The sequence below is a fragment of the Dasypus novemcinctus genome, chromosome 25 (genome assembly GCF_030445035.2).
Source record: "Dasypus novemcinctus isolate mDasNov1 chromosome 25, mDasNov1.1.hap2, whole genome shotgun sequence".
Lineage (NCBI taxonomy): Eukaryota > Metazoa > Chordata > Mammalia > Cingulata > Dasypodidae > Dasypus > Dasypus novemcinctus.
Window position 1 is genome coordinate 32,571,658 of NC_080697.1, and position 19,769 is coordinate 32,591,426.

The window sequence follows — 19,769 nt, forward strand, 5'->3', positions numbered from 1 at the left end:
GATATACATGTCCAGGAAGCACCACACACCCCAAACACCATAAATCTCAACAGGCTGACCCCAAGACATATACTTGTCAAATTATCCAATGCTCAAGACAAAGAGAAAATTCTAAAAGCAGCAAGAGAAAAGAGAACCATCACATACAAGGGAGGCTCCATAAGATTAAGTGCTGATTTCTCATCTGAAACCATGGAGGTAAGAAGGCAGTGGTATGACATAGTCAAGGTGCTAAAAGAAAAAAATTTCCAACCAAGAATACTCTACTCAGCTATACTAGCATTCAAAAATGATGGCGAGTTCAAAATATTCACAGATAAAAAGAAACTAAAAGAGTATGCCAACAAGTACCCTGCCCTTCAAGAAATACTAAAGGAAGTTCTGCAGGAAGAAAGAAAAAAACAGGAGAGGCAGAGTTGGAGGAGAGTGTAAGAGCAACAAAAAAGACAAAAAAGAAAAAAAAAGAACAAACAAAATATGACAAACACAAGTCCAAAGAAAATATGGCTAACATAAATAATTCCTTGAAAGTAATAACACTGAATGTCAATGGATTAAACTCACCTGTCAAAAGATTCCGACTGGAAGACTGGATAAGGAAATATGACCCATCTATATGCTGTCTACAAGAAACACATCTTAGAACCAGGGATTCAAGGAGGTTGAAAGTGAATGGCTGGAAAACAATCTAACAAGCAAACAATAACCAAAAAAAAAGGCAGGAGTAGCTATATTAATATCAGCTATATTAATATATATTAATATACTAATAATATTTTAATATGTTAAAGTCAATAAGTAGATTTTAATTGCAAAACAATTGTGAGAGACAAAGATGGACACTACATATTAGTGAAAGGGATAATCTTTCAAGAAGAACAAACATCATAAATATTTATGCTCCTAACAAGGGTGCCTCCAAATACATGAGGCAAACACTGAAAAAATTAAGTGAAAGAATAGATACCTCTACAATTAGAGTGTGGGACTTGAATACACCGCTGTCAACTTTGGACGGAACATCTCAAAAGAGAATCAATAAAGAAACAAAAACTTTGAACAGTATATTAGAGGAGCTGGACCTAATAGACATATACAAATCAATACACCCAAATACAGCGGAATATACATTTTTCTCAAGTGCACATGGATCATTCTCCAAGATAGACCATATGCAGAAAGATTGAAACCATACAATAATATATCTGAGCACAGTGGAGTGAAGCTGGAAATCTGCAAGAGCCAGAGGCCTAGATTTCACACCAAGATATGGAAATTAAATAGCACACTCTTAGAAAAACAGTGGGTCAAGGAGGAAATCTCAAAAAAAATTAATAACTACCTTGAAACTAATGAAAATGATAACACAACATACCAAAACTTATGGGATTTAGCAAAAGCAGTACTGAGAGGGAAATTTATAGCCATAAATTCATACATCAAAAAAGAAGGAAGAGCAAAAATTGAAGAACTAACTGCACATTTGGAGGAATTAGTAAAAAAACAAAGTAACCCCACAGGAAGAAGAAAGAAAGAACAAAGATAAGAGCAGAACTAAATGAAATAGAAAATAAGAAAGCACTTGAAAAGATAAACAAAACCAACAGCTGGTTCTTTGGGAAGATCAACAAAATTGACAAACGCTTAGCTAGACTCTCAAGAGAAATGGTGGCTCCCATTGCGTTAGGGCAGTCGAGCATGTTAAGCCCTCAACCCTGTTGCAAGTATCTCTGACCATGGCCTTTGAAGCAATGAAGATTGATTGTCACTGTGGGCCCTGAGGGGAGGGGGAAAGAGGTACTGAATAGATGGAATCAATGTAACTGTGGGGCAATGAAAGTGTTCCACAAGATTATGCATGGATGTATATAGGACATGTTAAATTACACCAAAAATGTATAGGGGCTTATAGGCTAAAATGTAAATCATAATGTAAAACATAAGATAACTAAAAATTTAGAATATTATATAGTCTAAAATAGAAACCACAATGTAAACCCAAGTGTTACCTTGTTTGAAAGCTATTGTCTCAATATCTGTACATCAGTTTTAGTGAATATAGTATGAACATGTAAAAAGATTATTGCTGTGGAAGGGAAAAGGGTTTTTTATCAGATATGTGGGAGTATCATATATTGTATATATGAATTACTGAGATCTAAAACTTTTGTGAAGACAAGCTTAATAATTAGAAAAAAAAGAAAAAGAAAGGATGTAGACATTGAGGAAAAGACGGAAGTAGTTGCCTTGCCAATTTGCATACAGGGCAACTCTTATTGCAGTGATGGAAGGCAAAACATCACAAACAAAGCTTTTGCATTTTTTAATTTTTTGATACCCCAATTTATTTTTACCTTAATTTTTCTAAATTAATATATATTCTATATCTAAACTTTAAATTCATCACTATATTCCATTTTACTATTAATGGAACCTGGCAATATATTGGGCTTCATTTGCAAAGAAGTTTTGGATCACAGAGAGATTCAACAATGGCAGGGGAGGAATACTGGGGTGGGATGTTATTGACAGGGGACACATGGTTGGCAGGGAGTTCTCCAGGGCATATATCCAGGGTTCATAGAAATGTTTGGATATTATCAAAATGGTTACAGTTAAAAATGACAACTGAGGGAGTGCTGAGTTCCTAGCCAGGGGAGCTCTATCACATTCCCTAATGGAACAGCAACAATCCCCCAAGTGCAATGGCAAAGACCAATAAAGAAGGATGGTCCAGCAATGAGCCCTTGATACTGATGATTTTGCATGTGAGCCTGTGTGCCTGAAATAAGAACAAGGCCTAGGGCTGCAGGGTGCCTAAGAGTTACCTCCTGAGAGCCTCTGTGTTGCTCAAATGTGGCCAGTCTTGATGTCAAACTCAGCATGTAAATGCATTGCCTTCCCCCAGCATGGGACATGACTCCCGGGGATGAGCCTCCCTGGCACCAAGGAATTACTACCAAGTACCAGCTGATGATGAAACTAGAAAATGACCTTGAATAAAAGGGTGAACTCAGACTAGCAGAATATCTCAGCCTACATATAAAATCAGGAGTTCAAAATGCTTTTGACCTGAATAAAGGGGGAAAGTGGAAAGGACAAATGAGTTTAAATGGGTATGAGTCTCCAAAAAAGAGCTGGGAGGTTATCAGATGAACCACCCTTATGCACACCTCAGCAGAGTCCCAGAGACAGATAAAGTAGATACAACCCCAGGTATTGGCTCTACATGTAATATCAGGTATTAAAAACTGCTTTTTGACCTTGAATAAAAGGGGGAAATGGAAAGGACAAATGAGTCTATATGATTATGAGTCTCCAAAAAAGATTCAGGAGGTCATCAGAGGGGTCACACTTATGCATGCCTCAGCAGGGTCCCAGAGGCAGCCAAAGTAGATACAACCCCAGGTACTGGTTCTCCTGAAGGCTACAGAGACCCACAGGTTCTGTGGTCATGGCAGATGGCTCTGGAGTTCAGTGCTGTGTCATTTGGCCCTACTTTGGGGTTTGTGTTCCTGAGTGTGATGGAGTTGGATCTTTCTACACATGCCTCTTCTGTCGCTTTTGTTGGACCTGTGGTTGGTGCTGGGGTTGGTGTATACTCAGGAGACCTGAATTGCTGGACTATCCATGTGACAGCCAGGCCCTGAGCCTCAGCAGACTTGCACCTCCTACACTCTCGATTATTGGACTTAACACAGCCAGTTAACAGGGAGGTGAAGAGGGTCAACCACCATACCAGGGAGCCAAGAGTACCTACAACTGCAAGCAGGAAAATTGCATCCATCATCCATGGGCAATCTAAGCCCTGCCTCAATATAGAGGTGGAGTGGACATAACCATCCCAGGGTCCACAGAATGAAGGAATAAAGCATGGATTAGAGTGGACTTACTGATATTCTACTATGGAACTATTGTGATTAGTAATGGAAGAAATTGTAATGTTGATGTGGAGAAAGTATCCATGATAGCTGCTGAGGGTAGGGAGAAGGAAGAAGAGATGTGATGGGGGGGCATTTTCAGGACTTGGAGTTTTCCTGAGTGGTACTGCAGGGACAGATGCTGGACATTGTATATTCTGCCATGGCCCACTGTGTGGACTGGGGCAGAGTGTAAACTACAGTGTAAACCATTATCTATGTGGTGCAGTAGTGCTGCAAAATGTATTCACCAAATGCAATGAATGTCCCGTGATGATGAAAGAGGTTGTTGATGTGGGAGGAGTGGGGTGAGGGGGGTGGGGGTTATATGGGGGCTTATTATATTTTTTAATGTAACATTAAAAAAAATAAAGAGAGGGGGAAAAAAGAAAGGAAAATTACAGACCAATCTCTCTAATGACCCTAGGCAAGAAAATCCTCAACAAAACATTTACTAATCATATTCAACAACACATTAAATGAACTATATGCCATGAAAAAAAAACTCCTATTGGGAAGCAGATGTAGGTCAATGGTTTAGTGCCTGCTTCCCATGTACAAGGTCCTGGGTTCAATCCACAGTATCTCCTTAAAAAAAAGAAAGGGAAAAAAAAAGAAAGAAAAAAAAATACCTCCCAACAAAGAAAACTCCAGGAGCAGATGGTTTCACTGAAGTTCAAGGAGAATTATCACCTATCTTCTCAAACTCTGCCAAGAAAACTGAAGACAATGGAAGAACACTTACTAACGTGTTCTATGAGGCTATCATCCTAACAACAAAGCCAGAAAAAAAGATATCACAAATAAGAAAACTATGAATGTGGAGGCAAATCCTTAGTAAAATGCTAACAAATGGTTTCCAACAGCACATTAAAGGGTTATACCACCAAGTGGGTTTTATCCAAGAAACACAAGGTGCTGCAGCATAAGAAAATCAAGTAATGTAATACACCACATTAATAGAATGAAGAAGAAAAAACACATTATCATCTCAATCAATGAGAAAAGTCACTTGACAAAATCTAGCACCCCTTCTTGATAAAAACACTTAGAAAACTAGAGTAGAAGAGAAATTCCTCAACATGATGTCATATGTGAAAATTCCACAACTAATAATATACTCAATTGAGAAAGATTGAAAGCTACCCCTCTAAGATCAGGAACAAGACAAAGTTCCTCTATTTCACCACAGTTTTTCAACATTGTACTAGAAGTTCTATCCACAGCAATTAGGCAAGAAAAAGAAATAAAAGGCATTCAAATTGGAAAGAAAGAACTAAAACTCTCCCTATTCACAAGTGACATCATCTTACTTATCAAAAATCTCAATTAACCTACAGGAAAAATACTGGAACCAATAAATTAATTCAGCAAAGTGGCGTGAGACAAGCTCAACAAGAAAAAACTTTGGGGTCTGTGGTGCAGGTTCCTAGTCCAGCAGGATGGCTTCCCAGCCCTCAAGGCCTGGTTCCACTCTCCTGAATGGCACAGTGCTCTGCCCATTTGTAGGAAGCAATGTTCTGTGCTCTGGGCAGCTCAGGCATCTAGAAAGGCCTAGATCTCCTTTTCACTTGCAGAAACAGTACCTGAGCCTCCCTGCAGATGCCCATGCCCTGGAGCACAGGGAGAGGGACCTTTCTGGCCCCCAGTGCCAGACCTCTCTGACCCAAGACTCTTTCAGTCTTTATTCCAGCATCTTTCCCACTTCCAGAGCCTTGCAGCCAGTTATGGAGTCCCTTATGTGTGCTCTGCAGAGGCAGCAGAAGGTGGGGGATGGGGGGAATAGCCAGCCTATAGGCTCCACCCCACTGTTCCTCTCACCCACAATCAGATGTTTGTCCTCCTTGGGAGGCCTTGAGTGACTAGAATCATTATACCCATTACTTCTAAAATCAACCTGTGACCTTGCTGACCCATCCCAGCCAGTCCAGGGCCACTTGGCCTGATCAATATTGGGTCCTGGAGGCTTCAGGAGCTAACACTATTGTCCTGGCCCCCTTCTCATACCTGGGCTATTGCTTTGGACATGCTCTGACTATATGATTCTGTCCAGCACTCTTGCGTCTTTCCTCTTAGCAGTTTTTTTACTATTTGCTATAGGGTGTATTCTGGTAGGGAATGGCAGGGACAGGGCCCTGTGACAATCTTCCTTTTGCCAATGCACCTTTCCAGTCCCCCTTCCCAAGAACTGGTGGAATGAGGAAGGGAGTGATGGGGGTTGTCTCCCAATGAGGGAACCCTGAAGACCAGGAGAGTGGAAGGAACTGATGAGCAGGGGGATGGGGGTTTGGGGGAGCCTGAACCAGGGCAAGATGGAGAAGGGGATGGAAGTGGGATGGGGTGGGAGAGAGAAGCCTGCTGGCAGAAGGGCAGTGTAGCAACCAGGACCGCGAGAGGCCACATTGGAAAATCTAACCCACTAACCAATATTTACAATCAGAGAAGGGGGGTCATGACCAAACTCAGAGTGGGGGCCTTTTGGGCAGACCTTCTATTCCATCCAGCTCTGTCCAGCCAGGAGGGATCAGCAGTTATTGTGCCCCCACCTTCAGAATGCCATGGCAACCTGGGCCCTTCTAAGGCCTCCCATGAAGAAAAGAGTACACCTCCCTCCCCACCATTACTTGCTCCCCCAGACCCCAGTGCAGGATGAATCCTTAGGGATCTAATCTTAATTTTTACCATACTGCTTCCCTACACTGATATATTTTTGAAATAAAAGAAATAATTTTATTCTCAAATATACATATGTTTCTATATGCACCAATGAACAATCTGAAAAGGAAATCAAGAAAACATTTCCATTTACAAAAACAACTAAAAGTATAAACTATCTAGTAATAAATTTAACCAAGGATGTAAAGAAATTGTTGTGGCAGTCTAAAATTATTTTATGAATCCCAAAAAGAGAAAAATTATGTTTTTTACTTAATCCTTTCTAGTGGGTGTGAGACCCATTCAATTGGACTATATCAGTGAGGCATGTCTCAGGTTCAGTTTCCACCCTCTTGCTGGGGGTATGTTATAAATGGAGACAGAGACACTGGAAAAGGGAGCTGCTGTATTTGATCCAGCCTGTGAGAGAAAGTACTCCAGTTTCGCCCACAGCTGAACTGCAAGGAGAGAAGCCCCTTGGGAGGCTAAAAGAGCTGAGGCCCATGAGAGATGAACCATATGCCTGAGAGCTTGCAGCTGAGGCAGAGCTGGCAAGACTGAGAGAGGAGACATGGAAGAGACAAACTCTAGGCCTGGTTACACACAACTGAGCTCTGGGAGATGGTAGATTCTGCAGGTGAAGGCAGAGACCTTGCAGAAATTGAGAGTGATCTTGCTTCAATATGTGGCAACTGACTTTGGTGAAAAAGCACCTCTCCTGATGCTTTAATTTCAGCATTTCACAGCCTCTGAACTTTTATCCCAAATAAATCCCCATTATAAAAGCAGCACATTTCTAGCACTTTGCATCAGCAGCCCAGGGCAGACTAAAACACTTGTATAAGGAAAACAACAAAATATTGCTGAAAGAAATTAAAGAAGACCTAAATAAACGGAAAGAAATCCCATGTTCATGGTCCAGAAGACTTAATATTGTTAAGACATTAACACTATCCAAAGCAATGTATATATTTAACATAATACCTGTGAAAATCCCAACAACCTTCTTTGCAGAAATGGAAAAGCCAATTTTCATATTCATATGGAAGGGTAAGAAGCTCTAAGTAGCCAAAAACATCTTGAAGAGAATGTGGTCTCCTACCCCACCAGCGGGTGTACGGAGACCACGAGGACAACAGGGTACCCAAGAGAGGGAGTGGGCAGATGGCGGGGAAGAACCACTCAGAGCCGCACCATGGTGTGTCGTCTTCTTCCGTTTTTTCTTTTTGTACAGAGCAAGCTTATATAGCGTCTTAAGCATTTGTGTTGCAAGGGGATTGGTCAGGGCTGGAACAAGACCTTATATGGCTTGGAAAGGGCTCCGGGGGAAAAAGGGGCAGGGAGAGGGCAGGAAGCAGGGGGAAACAGTGCTGAATCATGCCGCCCGCCATTTTTTCTACTGGTGTGGGGCGGTCTGCAAAATGGCGGGCGCGCCCCCAACAGGTCCCCCTTTTTAGTTTTATTAGAAACAGACTCATGTGATAACAGAAAGGAGGGAGACCATGCCTGTCTTAGGTTGAGGCTGCACCCGGTAAGGGATTTGCCTTACCCGGTATGCAATCAGTCTTACCCATCATCGGGGAGCCATGGCAGCAAAAGGCCATGTCCCTGTCTTAGGTTGACTGATGGGTCAGCCCGGTTGCCCATCGTTGGTTAGCCGGCCTAGCACCTCAATGTCCACAACCACGGTGGGTGTGCATGGACAAATGCAGAATTCTCTGTGGCCTTACAGTAGCGCCTGATCTAGGCTGCCCTCGGCACCCTGAGAGCTGTATGGATTACACCTCTCCTTTTTGGTAGCCTTCTGGGCCTTATCACCTGTTTTTGGCTGCTAACTGACCTTTACCTAGGCCGTACAGCTGCACCTGTCTTAGGTTGTCTCCCAGGAGATCTTACCCATCTCTGGCTGCCAGCTGGAGACGCATTTTGCCCAGTGACCCCGAGGACAATTCTGGTGTCCATGAGCCTGGGAGGGGGCCATATTGCTAAGGAGACGTCGGGCTGGCGACTTTCCTTACACTATAGGCACTGCTTTTATTAAGGTTGGGGGAGTAGGGGCAAAGGGAAGGGAGAGAGCGGTCCACTAGACAGCCGATTCTGCGACGGGGGCGGCAACATCTTGGTAGTCGGACCCAGGGGCGGGAATGCACTGATATTGTCGGGCAATGGTGAGGAACATGACTTGAGCGGAGATCTGCCGCATTCTTTCCACAATGATGAGTGGCAATAATCTTCCCATCGTGCGCCGCAGGATTGGTGGTGGAGGCATGAACGATGAAGGTGGTTGTATAGAAATCTTGAGTTACCAGTTGCTTTGCTAAGGAGGAGATGGCCTGCACGAGCAGGACCCCCAGGACGTGGGTGGCTGCCGTAAACATAATCTTCCTTTCCCTGCAAGAAAGCAGAAGGGGAGACCTCAGGGCGGGTGACTCCATTCCCTGGGTTGGTTAAATTGTTTGACCAGTCTCTCAGGTAGCCACCACGTGGCTTCTAGTTCTTGGGAGTAGACGCACACTGATCCTCTGCCCCAGATAAGGACAGGGTCAGGACCATGCCAGGAATTATCTAGAGGGTCCCTCCACAGGACTGTGGCATGTTGTGTCATGGTACCAGAATGCCAGAAGCTGTCAGCGGCTGAGTGGCCACTCTGGTCTAAGGTTAGAAAACTTAGAATAAAGAGAGCGTGGTTTAGTAAGTTCCGAGGGGATCCCCTGACGGGGTACCACTCCCCATTCTTTACTTTATGAATAGTGTGCTTTAGAGATAAGTGTGCTCTTTCAACAATGCCTTGGCCCTGGGGGTTGTACGGGATGCCAGTGATGTGGGTAATGTTAAGACGTCAGCAGAAGGTAGTAAAGACACAACCGGTGTAACCAGGGCCAGTATCTGTCTTAACCTGGTGTGGGGAGCCCAGGAGGGACATGGCAGCTAGTACATGCGTGACTACGTGCTTACCAGCCTCACCTGTCTGGTGAGTCGCGAAAAGGAAACCGCTGAACATATCAACGGTGACATGTACGTACTTAAGATTCCCGAAGTCTTGGATGTGGGTTACATCCATTTGCCAAAGAGCGTTGGGGAGAAGCCCACGGGGATTGACCCCGTAGTGTGGGGTGGGTAAGAGCGTGACACAGGAGGGGCAGTCCCTAACAATTTGGCGCACTTGCTCGCGAGTGATATGGAACATGAGGCGCAAGGTGTGGGCATTGACATGATGCAGCTGGTGAGCCTGCATAGCCCAGTTAAGAGCGTGTCCGTGTAATGGAGGATATAAAGGGCCTGCCAGCGGTCTCTAGTCTCTGCGATAGCAGAGGCCACAAATTTTTGGCACAGGGTAGGACTGTTTGCCATTCCCTGGGGCAGAACTGTCCATTGGTATCGCCTATTGGGTTCCTTGAAATTGGTAGAGGGGACACTAAATGCAAAATGCACCTGGTCATCGGGGTGCAAGGGGATTGTGAAAAAGCAGTCCTTTAGATCTATAATGATTTTGTAGAAACCAAGAGGAATAGCTACAGGGCTAGGGAGGCCTGGCTGCAGGGCACCCATAGGGACCATGGTCTTATTAACCGCTCTGAGATCTTGTAGAAGGCGCCATTTTCCTGATTTCTTTTTTATAACGAATATAGAGGTGTTCCAGGGGGAGCTACTCTCCACAAGGTGTCCAGCCGCCAGCTGTTCCTGTACTAACAGTTGGGCAGCGGCCAATTTGTCAGTAGATAGGGGCCACTGGCTGACCCACACGGGGTTTGAGGAAATCCAGGAAATCCTATCCGCGTGGCACACTGGAGGACCGGCAGCCCCTAGGAAAAATACCCCAAACCTGCACGATTAGAGCATGGGGTAGCAAAGATGGGTTCAAGGGCACCCAATTCGGTTCTTCTGAGGCCCTTCCCGGGCTTGAAGCCCTGGTTTAGCATTTGAGCGGTGACTATCAGACTAGGGCTCCCGATCACAGTTCCCAGTTGAGCAAGGAGGTCTCTGTCCCAAAGGTTGAAGGGGATGTGAGGGAGGACGTAAGGTTTTATGTGTCGTCGGTGTCCCTCGCCGTCTTCCCAGGAAACGAGTTGGGAACTGTTCCTGGTGAGGACTGTCCAATGCCTTGTAAGTGAGTGGCTGAGGGGGTGAGTGGCCATGCAGGGGGCCATTGTGCCTTTTGAAGAATGGTAACATCTGCCCCCGTATCAATAAGGCCCTCGAATGCACGGCCATTAAGGCATATGGTTAGCATGGGCTTAGAACGGGTGATTGTCTGAGCCCAAAAAACGTCAGAGGCACCTAAAGCCTGATCGCCTCTATGTGAACCAGCAGAGGAGTTGGGAGAAGGCACTAGGGGGAGCAGAAGAAGTTGAGTTACGCGCGTGCCGGCGGGGAAGGAAAGGACACTCTTCAGAGCAGAGGCTAGAATCTTGATCTCACCAGTAAAATCAGCGTCCACAACCCCAGGTGTAATGTGGAGGCCCGAGAGGGAAGAGGATCCTCAACTGAGGATAAGGCCAACACAGCCGGATGGCAGAGGACCGAAGATACCCGTGGCTAGAGGCTGAACTCCCATAGGGGGCGTTAGTACCGTGTGGGAGGTGGTACAGAGGTCCAATCCTGAGCTCCCAGGGGTAGCCCGCTGGAGGTGGAGGAAGGATGGAGGTTTGGGGCCTGGATTGCCCTGGTTGTTTGTGGGGCCTGGGGCTGGCCCCTTCTCCCGTTTCCCTGTAGGGGAGGGAGTGGGTGACCGTCAACATCCGTTTTTGACCGGCACTCGTTGGCCTAGTGCCTACCTCTGCGGCATCTAGGGCAATTATTAGGTGGGCCGGTAGGGAGGGACCCTCTTGCCACAGGGGTAGGGGCACCAATGGAGGGGGTGGAGGGGCGACACGGGCAACTACGCACCAAGTGATCAGGTGCTCCACAACCAAAACAGCTCCGCGGGGTTGAATGGGACCTCACATATATATTTTTAATGTAATATTATTACAAAGTCAATAAAAAATAAAAAAATTAAAAAAAAAAAAAAAAAACAGCTCCGCGGGGGGCGGTTTTGAGCGGGTAGGTTGTCGGCGAAGACAGAGCGAAGAGCAGCCGCAAGCACCTCCCCCTGGTTTTGTAGAGCAGCGGCAAAAACCTGCGCCTGCTGCTTTGCGGGCTTGACGTCTGCGCACAGCTGGATATATCTGGTGAGAGACTCGGAAGTTTTGTGTGGGCGCAAGGCGTCTTGACAGGCCGGGATAGCATTTTCAAAGGCCAGCTGCTTGAGAAAATCAGAATCTGTGGCCTCGCCAAACAGGCGCTCGGCCGCTACTCTCAGGCGACTGACATAGTCTGAAAAGGGCTCCTCAGGGTTTTGGTGCACTGAAGTGATGGAAGTGAGGGGCTGGCCTTTGGTAGGCAGCCTGCGCCAGGCTTTAGGAGCGGCCATGTGGATTTGGTCATATAGGGAGGCCGGATACTCCGCCTGTTCCAACGTAGACTCATAGTTGCCTGTCCCCAAGAGCATATCACGGGTGTCATTCTGGCCTGTTTCTCGGTTACGAGTGGCAGCGTCTTTGCAAAAAACCTCGTACTCCACCCTCCACAAGAGGGCGTCACCGGGCGACAGGGCCGCACAAGTGAGCGTAGTCCAGTCATTGGGAGTAAGCCAATTGTTGGTGAGACTATCTAAGACCGAGAGAGTATAGGGGGCAGTGGGACCGTAGGTGCTCGCTGCAATTTTCAGCTCCTTCAGATCTTTTAGTTTAAAGGCAAGATGGCAGCGGGAATGAAATGGCCCCCGTTTATGGGAGGTGCCGCCGCCCTCTGAAGCTTGGCTGCCCTTGTCCTCCGAAGAGGTGACCTCTATTACCGGGAAGGCAGAAGCGGGGGCAGGTTTAGAGGAGAGCCGCTTGGTCAAAGTGGTGCGGAGCTGGGACTGGTTCTGACTGGCCCCTGTTGAGGGAGGGGAGACGAGACGGGAAGAAAGATGGCAGCACTGAGAATGCAGAGCCACACAGTCACGCTGCTGGGCGAGCCGGAGCCTGAGGTCTGAATTGGGATCCTCTGGGGGTGCGGAGGGGGCATGAGGGGGGGAAACAAATGGTTGGTTGGCAGAGGGGCGGATATACCCTCAGAATCGGACTCTCTGGAGTTAGACTCCGAAGTAGACCCTCCTCTTTTGCTACACTCTGAGGAGCGGTCAAAAGCCTCCAACCTCTTTGTTTTAGTCTTCGCCGTCTCAGGTTCACTGTCCGTGGTGGGGACATGGGCTCACCCTCCACAGGGGGAGCCAAGGCCGCCGAGGGTGGGCGAGAGCCAGCCCGAAGGGCCTCTTTTCCCCGCGCAATAACGCGGGCAGCGGCCTTGCTACAGTGACGGACTGCCAGGAGGTCTTGGATGGCATTCCAGTGAAAAAAGGCACTGACCGGGACTCGACCAGGACCAAGGGTCTTGTAAAAATCCTGTAGGGCATCCCTGACCCTACGCCACACTCGTTCATCTATGGTACCCTCATTAGGGAACCAGGGACAGACCTCTTTCAGAAATGTGAAGAACGATTGCAACTCCCGATCTTTGACTTTCACCCCCCTCACCACCAAGGTATCTTTCAACCCTTGGATAAAAAGGTTGTGCTCGCTTAGCGCCTGCCCCATATTGCTGCCTGTACTCTCACTGCTCCGCAACTCTACTTACCCAGCACCGCTGATGGTGTTACCTCGGCTGCTGCTCTGCAACTCTCAGCTTTTGGGGGCCGCCTCACTGAACCCCTCATGCTCGAGCCCCACGCTGGGCACCACCTGTGCTCTCCTACCCCACCAGCAGGTGTACGGAGACCACGAGGACAACAGGGTACCCGAGAGAGAGTGGGCAGATGGCGGGGAAGAACCACTCAGAGCCGCACCATGGTGTGTCGTCTTCTTCCATTTTTTCTTTTTGTACAGAGCAAGCTTATATAGTGTCTTAAGCATTCGTGTTGCAAGGGGATTGGTCAGGGCTGGAACAAGACCTTATATGGCTTGGAAAGGGCTCCGGGGGAAAAAGGGGTGGGGAGAGGGCAGGAAGCAGGGGAAACAGTGCTGAATCATGCCGCCCGCCATTTTTTCTACTGGTGTGGGGCGGTCTGCAAAATGGCGGGCAGGCCCCCAACAAGAGAAGAACAAAGTTGAAGGACTCACACTTCTTAATTTCAAAACATTATGAACCTAAGTAATCAAAAAGTGTGGTCCTGGAATAAAGACAGATAGATAGACCAATGGAACAGAACTGAGGTTTCAGAAATAAATGCATACATTTAGGGTCAATGTATGCATTAGGTTGCCAAGTCCATATAACAGGGAAAGAACATTCTCTTCAACAGATAGAACTGGGAAAACAGGATCTCCACATTCAAAAAATGAGTGTACTCCTATCTCAGAACATATACAAAAATTAACTCAAAATGAATAAACAACCTAAATTTAAGAACTAAAACTATAGGAGATCTCTTAAAAGAAGACAAAGACCTTGTGTTTGGCAATGCATTCTTTACCTCAAATGCATGAGGAAAAAATAGATAAATTCAACTTTGTAAAAATTTAAAACTTGTGCATCAAAGGACATAATCAAGAATGTAAAAGCAATGTACAGAATGAAAGAAAATATTTAGAAACCATATATCAGGTACAGGTTTAATTTCTAGAGTATATAAAGTACTCCTACAACTCATTGACAAAAGGCAACTCAACTAAGAAATGGGCCAAGGACAAGAATAGAAAGTTCTCCAAAAAAGATATACAAAGGCCAATAAGTACATGAAAAGATGCTCAACATCTTTAGGCACTGAGGAAATGAAAATCAAAACTGAAAGGTGGGAAGCAGACTTGGCCCAGTGGATAGGGTGTCCGTCTGCCACATGGGAGGTCCACGGTTCAAACCCCTGGGCCTCCTTGACCTGTGTGAAGCTGGCCCATGCGTAGTGCTGATGCATGCAAGGAGTGCCCTGCCATGCAGGGGTGCCACCCCCGCATAGGGAAGCCCCACACACAAGGAATGCACCCCGTAAGGAGAGCTGCCCAGTGCAAAAGAAAGGGCAGCCTGCCCAGGAATGGTGCCGCACACACAGAGAGCTGACACAACAAGATGACACAACAAAAAGAAACACAGATTCCTGTGCCACTGACAACAACAGAAGTGGACAAAGAAGAACACTCAGCAAATGGACACAGAGAACAGACAACTGGGGCGGGTGGGGGAAGGGGAGAGAAATAAAATAAATCTTTAAAAAAAACAAAACAAAACCCAAAAGGTACCACTTCACACTCACATGAATGGCTATTATTTCAAAAATACAGAAAAAAAACAACAAGAATTCACAAGGATGCAGAGAAATAGGAACACTTATACATTGTTGGTGTGAATGTAAAATTGTTCAGCTGTATGGAAAACAGTTTAGCAATTCCCCAAAGGGTTAAATATAGAATTACCATAAAGACTGGCAATCCCACTTCTAGGTATATACCCTAAAGAATTAAAAGAGGGAATTCAAACAGATATCAGTATGCCAGTGTTCATGTCAACATTATTCACAGTAGCCAAAAATGCAGAAGCATCCCAAGCATCCATCAACAGAAGAATTCATAAACAAAGTGTGGTATATCCATATAATAGAATATTATTCAGCCATAAAAAGGAGGAAATTCTGTACATGTGACAATGTGGATTAACCATGAAGAGAATATGTTGAGATAAATCAGCCAAACACAAGGGGACAAATACTGTATGATTTCATTTATATGAAAAAAGTGAAATATGCAAATTCATAGAGAAAGAAATTATAGATTACCTGGAGCAAGGGTAGGGTGTTTAGTCTTAATGGATACAGAATTTCTGTTGATGAGCTGGAAGTTTTGGTAATGGATGGTAGTGATTGTAGCACAACATTGTGACTGTAATTAATAACACTGACTTGTATACTTGAAAGTAAAGTGGGAAATTTTATGTTGTATATATGTTACACAATAAAAGAAAAAAAACATTTTTTAAGGGCAAGATAATATCTACCTCACAGGCTGTTCCTTCTTCCCTCAGCACGTATCCACTGAGTGTCCTCTGTGTGTGTGCTGAGCTTCCACTGGGGTCCAGCAGGAGCAGAACAGCCATAGTTCTTGCCCTAGTGGTCCTCACAAATAAGAAAAAAGGAAAAAAACACAAAAATATTTGCAAGTTGTGATCATCGCTATAGTAGGCAGAATAACAGGCCCCCAAACATGTCCATATCCTCCTCCCTAGAGCCTGTGAGCACGTTCCATTATATGGAAAAGGGAAATTGAGGTTGCAGATGGAATTAAGACTGCTAATGAATTGATCTTCACATAGGGAGATTATCCTGAATTAACCAACGGACCCAATGTCATCAGAAGGATCCTTAAAGTGGTAGAGGGCAGTAGAAGGGTAGATTAAAGTGACACAAAGGACTTGACCCACTATTGCCAGCTTTGAAGACAGAGGACGGGAACAATGAGCCAAGTGATGTGTGGGCCTCCAGAAAGGAATGCAGCCCTACTGATGTAAGACTTTTAGCCCAGGAAGACACATTCCCAATTTCTCCCTCCAGAACAGTAAAATCATGCATTGGTTTCTTTTTTATTTATTTATTTTTTTGGAGGTACCATGGTACCATGGATTGAACCCATGACCTTGTACATGCAAAGCAGGCACTCAATCACTGCCAGCTCCACACATTTGTGTCTTAAGTCACTGTATTTGTGGTAATTTGTTACAGCCACCACAATTGTTAAGAAGGAAAAAGCAAGGGGTTTCAAAAAAATAATGGGGACCAGGGGAGAAGTGACAACACTAGCAAGTCTGGGAAGACCTCTGAAAGTTGACCATTTAAATAGAGAAGTTTGAAATGGAAGGATGGGTAGAGTAGTTTTGTGGAGACTGAATGAGTTAAAAGGAAATGAAGTCAGCATCCTGCTTGGCTCATGAAAGCACTCTGTGAATAGTAACTATGATTGTAAGATATGTATTCTGTTTTAAGAAAAAATATATATATCAGCTGGGGAAAAAAAGAGCAACCATATACTTTCTTGTCTTCATGCATTTGCTCCTGCAAGTCCTTGGTCTAGAATACCTTTCTCCTTTTTCCCTGCTTGGTAAAATACTATTCTGGTGTGAAGGGAGGCAAGGTCAGAGGATATTGCGGTTGTTTCCTCATGGTCTTTAATTTCATTAAACTCTGAGGAATTGTTCTGAATTTCCTGACATTGAGAATGACTCCAGGGATTTTTATTTTAGTCCAGCCCCACCTGTCCTCCTCTCCTCTAGAGATAAAAGGGGGCATGATAGGAAGCTGGTATGAGGGATGAGGGAAGACAAGCAGCAATCACAATAACCCAGCTTGATGGGCCAGTAATTATGAGAAAACAGAAGGAAAAGAAACCTTCTGGTTTATTGCTCAAAACCATCCCCACCACCATTTTAAAAGTTCTGGGAAAGAGAAGATGTGTCTCAATCAGTTGGGTGCCCACCTCCCACATGGAAAGTACAGGTTCATTTCCTGGAGCTTCCTAAAGAAGATATGCAGAAACCACAATGACCAGACACTGAAATGAGGAGACACTACAAGCAACAAGATTTCACAACCAACAGATGCCACAACTAGCAGATGCTGCAACCAGAAGACACTGCAACCACCACAGTGAGCAGGCACTGCAACCAGCAGATGATGAAACAAGCAGGCAACACAACCAGCAGAAGGTGCAAAAAGGAGGGAGCAAAAATGACTAAACTAGTTGGGTACTTGCCTAACACATGGAAGATCCTGGTTTTGGTTTCAGGTGCCTCCCAAAGAAAGGAACTTGTGGTATCACATGCTTTTCCACTTGTCAGGCTTACTAACTTAGGTAAATATGTGCATTTTAACTCCAAAAGCAGTTTGTGATAGCCAGAGATTAATAAAAGCAGCAGAGATAGAGATCTAGGCTCTAAATACAGGTGTTTGATCTGAAATGAAAAGTTTGGATTTTCTTAGGGAATATCAAACCTCAGTGGGCTTAAGAAGTAATTAAAATGCAGGTTCCCTGGATCCCTTCTCTAGGAACTCTGATTTTGTGTACTTCAAGAATCTGCATTTTGTCCAGCCTTACCACTTGGACAACACACTGAGGCAAATTGAGCCCCATAAACTTTGCAGGGCCTATATTAAGACTTATAAATTATAGAATTCATTTAAACTCTATAAATGCAATGTAACTGAACATTGAATCATTATTTTGACAAGTTTGTTTATGGTTAATTAAAGTTAAGTAAGATTTGATGGGTCTGGCTATAAAGTTTTAAAAGTTTTAGTATCAATTAGTAAACTAATAAAAAGTTAAATTTTGTTATTTCTTAATGTTTCTCAAGTCATTATGTTGTAGAAATCAAAAGAGGTTCAATTATTTGCATATAGAAAGGCCAGGACTCAGGAATGATTTTTAGAAAGAAAAAATGATTTATTGATGGCCCACCAGACTTGGGAGCTTTCTGTTTCAAACCCGAGCCCCGAACAAGATTTTTGAGTTCCTTTTGTACAGGGGGGAAAAGGTCAATTGGTTTTTTGTTTCAGTGCTCAATAGGCTTGAATTGGCATATATCTTCCACATCCTAGGTAAGCTTTTGGCATGGACTTCATGCATTCTGGATGGGTTTTTAGCACATTTGGTCTGCATTATTATAGAGTTTGCATTGCTGGATTGTTTCTCCAGGACTGGAGTTGTTGTTGTCATGGTTGCTGGGGGCAGGGATGTGGTTCTCATTGTCCCAAATGCACCACACAGAAAGCATGCTGCTCAGATTATCTGCAGATATGTGGGCAGTCCCCCCACCCATAGCCTACATCAATTAGTCTGTTTTAGTAAAAGGTTATAAAAAGTTTTTCTCCTGAATAATCAGTATTTTAAAAAGTCCGTTTTATCGAAATAGCTTCTTACAGTTTAACCTTATCATTTCCTTGGTTTTCTAAGAAGAAGCAAGTCTTATCATTTTCAAAGGAACATAATATTCAAACCTGCTTTCTCAAGGTCAAATCCTGAAAAGTAACTTTTTATTTCAAACTCTTGCGAAAGATTTATTCTTTTACCTGCAAAAAGGAAAGTAATAAAATAGCTGAGTTCCTTTAATATATTATAAGTCAAGTAGAAAGTGTTTATTAAAAAGCATTATAAAATTAAAAGGAATTCTTTAACCCTCTGTTAATTAAAGTTGTATGAGTAAAAAGTTCATATGAATACTTAAAGAGTGTATAAAATTCCTGAAAATTTACCATTGTTTTGTTATAGACCAGCAATATTGACCAGACTCAGACTCTGAATAAAGTTACAATTGAGAGCTTTATTAGCCGCATGGTGACTGCCTTGTCCTACGCAGAGGGGAGAGCAGCCCCAAGTCGCAGGGGGAGTTTGCTTATATAGGCTTTTATTTTTTATTTATTTATTTATTTTTTGACACTGGTTGCCACAAACTTTTATTTTTTTTTATTATTTTTTTTAAAATATGGAATGCTTCACGAATTTGCGTGTCATCCTTGCGCAGGGGCCATGCTAATCTTCTCTGTATCATTCCAATTTTAGTATATGTGCTGCCGAAGCGAGCACGCTTATATAGGCTTTTAGGTTCAGGGCAGGGGCAATAGCTCAGCAAGCAAGCATGTATAGAAGCAGATGTTTGCAGTTAATCAAGTGCTGGGAATTCTATCCGGGGAGATAAACGTTTGGGGAGTTTTTGTTATTTATAAGGGTCTGAGTCAGGTTGGTCTAGGGGCTGATGACACTTTCTACAGGAGGCCTTGAGATAAGGTTTTACAGTCAAGCAAGCTTGTTACAGAAGTAAGATATATGCAGTTAGGGGGCTGTGGAATTTTTCTTTCGGGTGGGGGTGGTCACAGGCTCCTACTTCTCCACATTCCCTACTTCTCTTTTGGGGAGATTCAAACCCTTGAATTTGAGTACTCTTCAGTATCCTGCATAGGCAAGCTTTGGTATGGGGTGTTCAGGATTAAGAGCTTAACAGTTTACACTCTCTTTCAGATAAATTGAACTAAATGATTGATTATGAGTGGGCTGCAGGTTAACAGCAATAATAGGAGGAGTAAGGGGCCTGAAAGGGGAGTAATAAGGGTTGTAAGCTATGGGGATCAATTAAATAAACTTTCATACCAATTTTTGGTGGCTGACTGAGGCTTTTCTCATTTTTTTGTTTCCAGAC

General features: G+C 44.3%; 1 non-coding gene across 1 annotated transcript; it reads right to left on the reverse strand.

Moving 5' to 3' along the window:
- Positions 1-19,052: 19,052 nt before the first annotated feature.
- On the reverse strand, positions 19,053-19,159 carry LOC111764346 (U6 spliceosomal RNA). The gene has a single exon (XR_002796978.2). It is a non-coding gene; the product is annotated as a U6 spliceosomal RNA (small nuclear RNA).
- Positions 19,160-19,769: the final 610 nt, after the last annotated feature.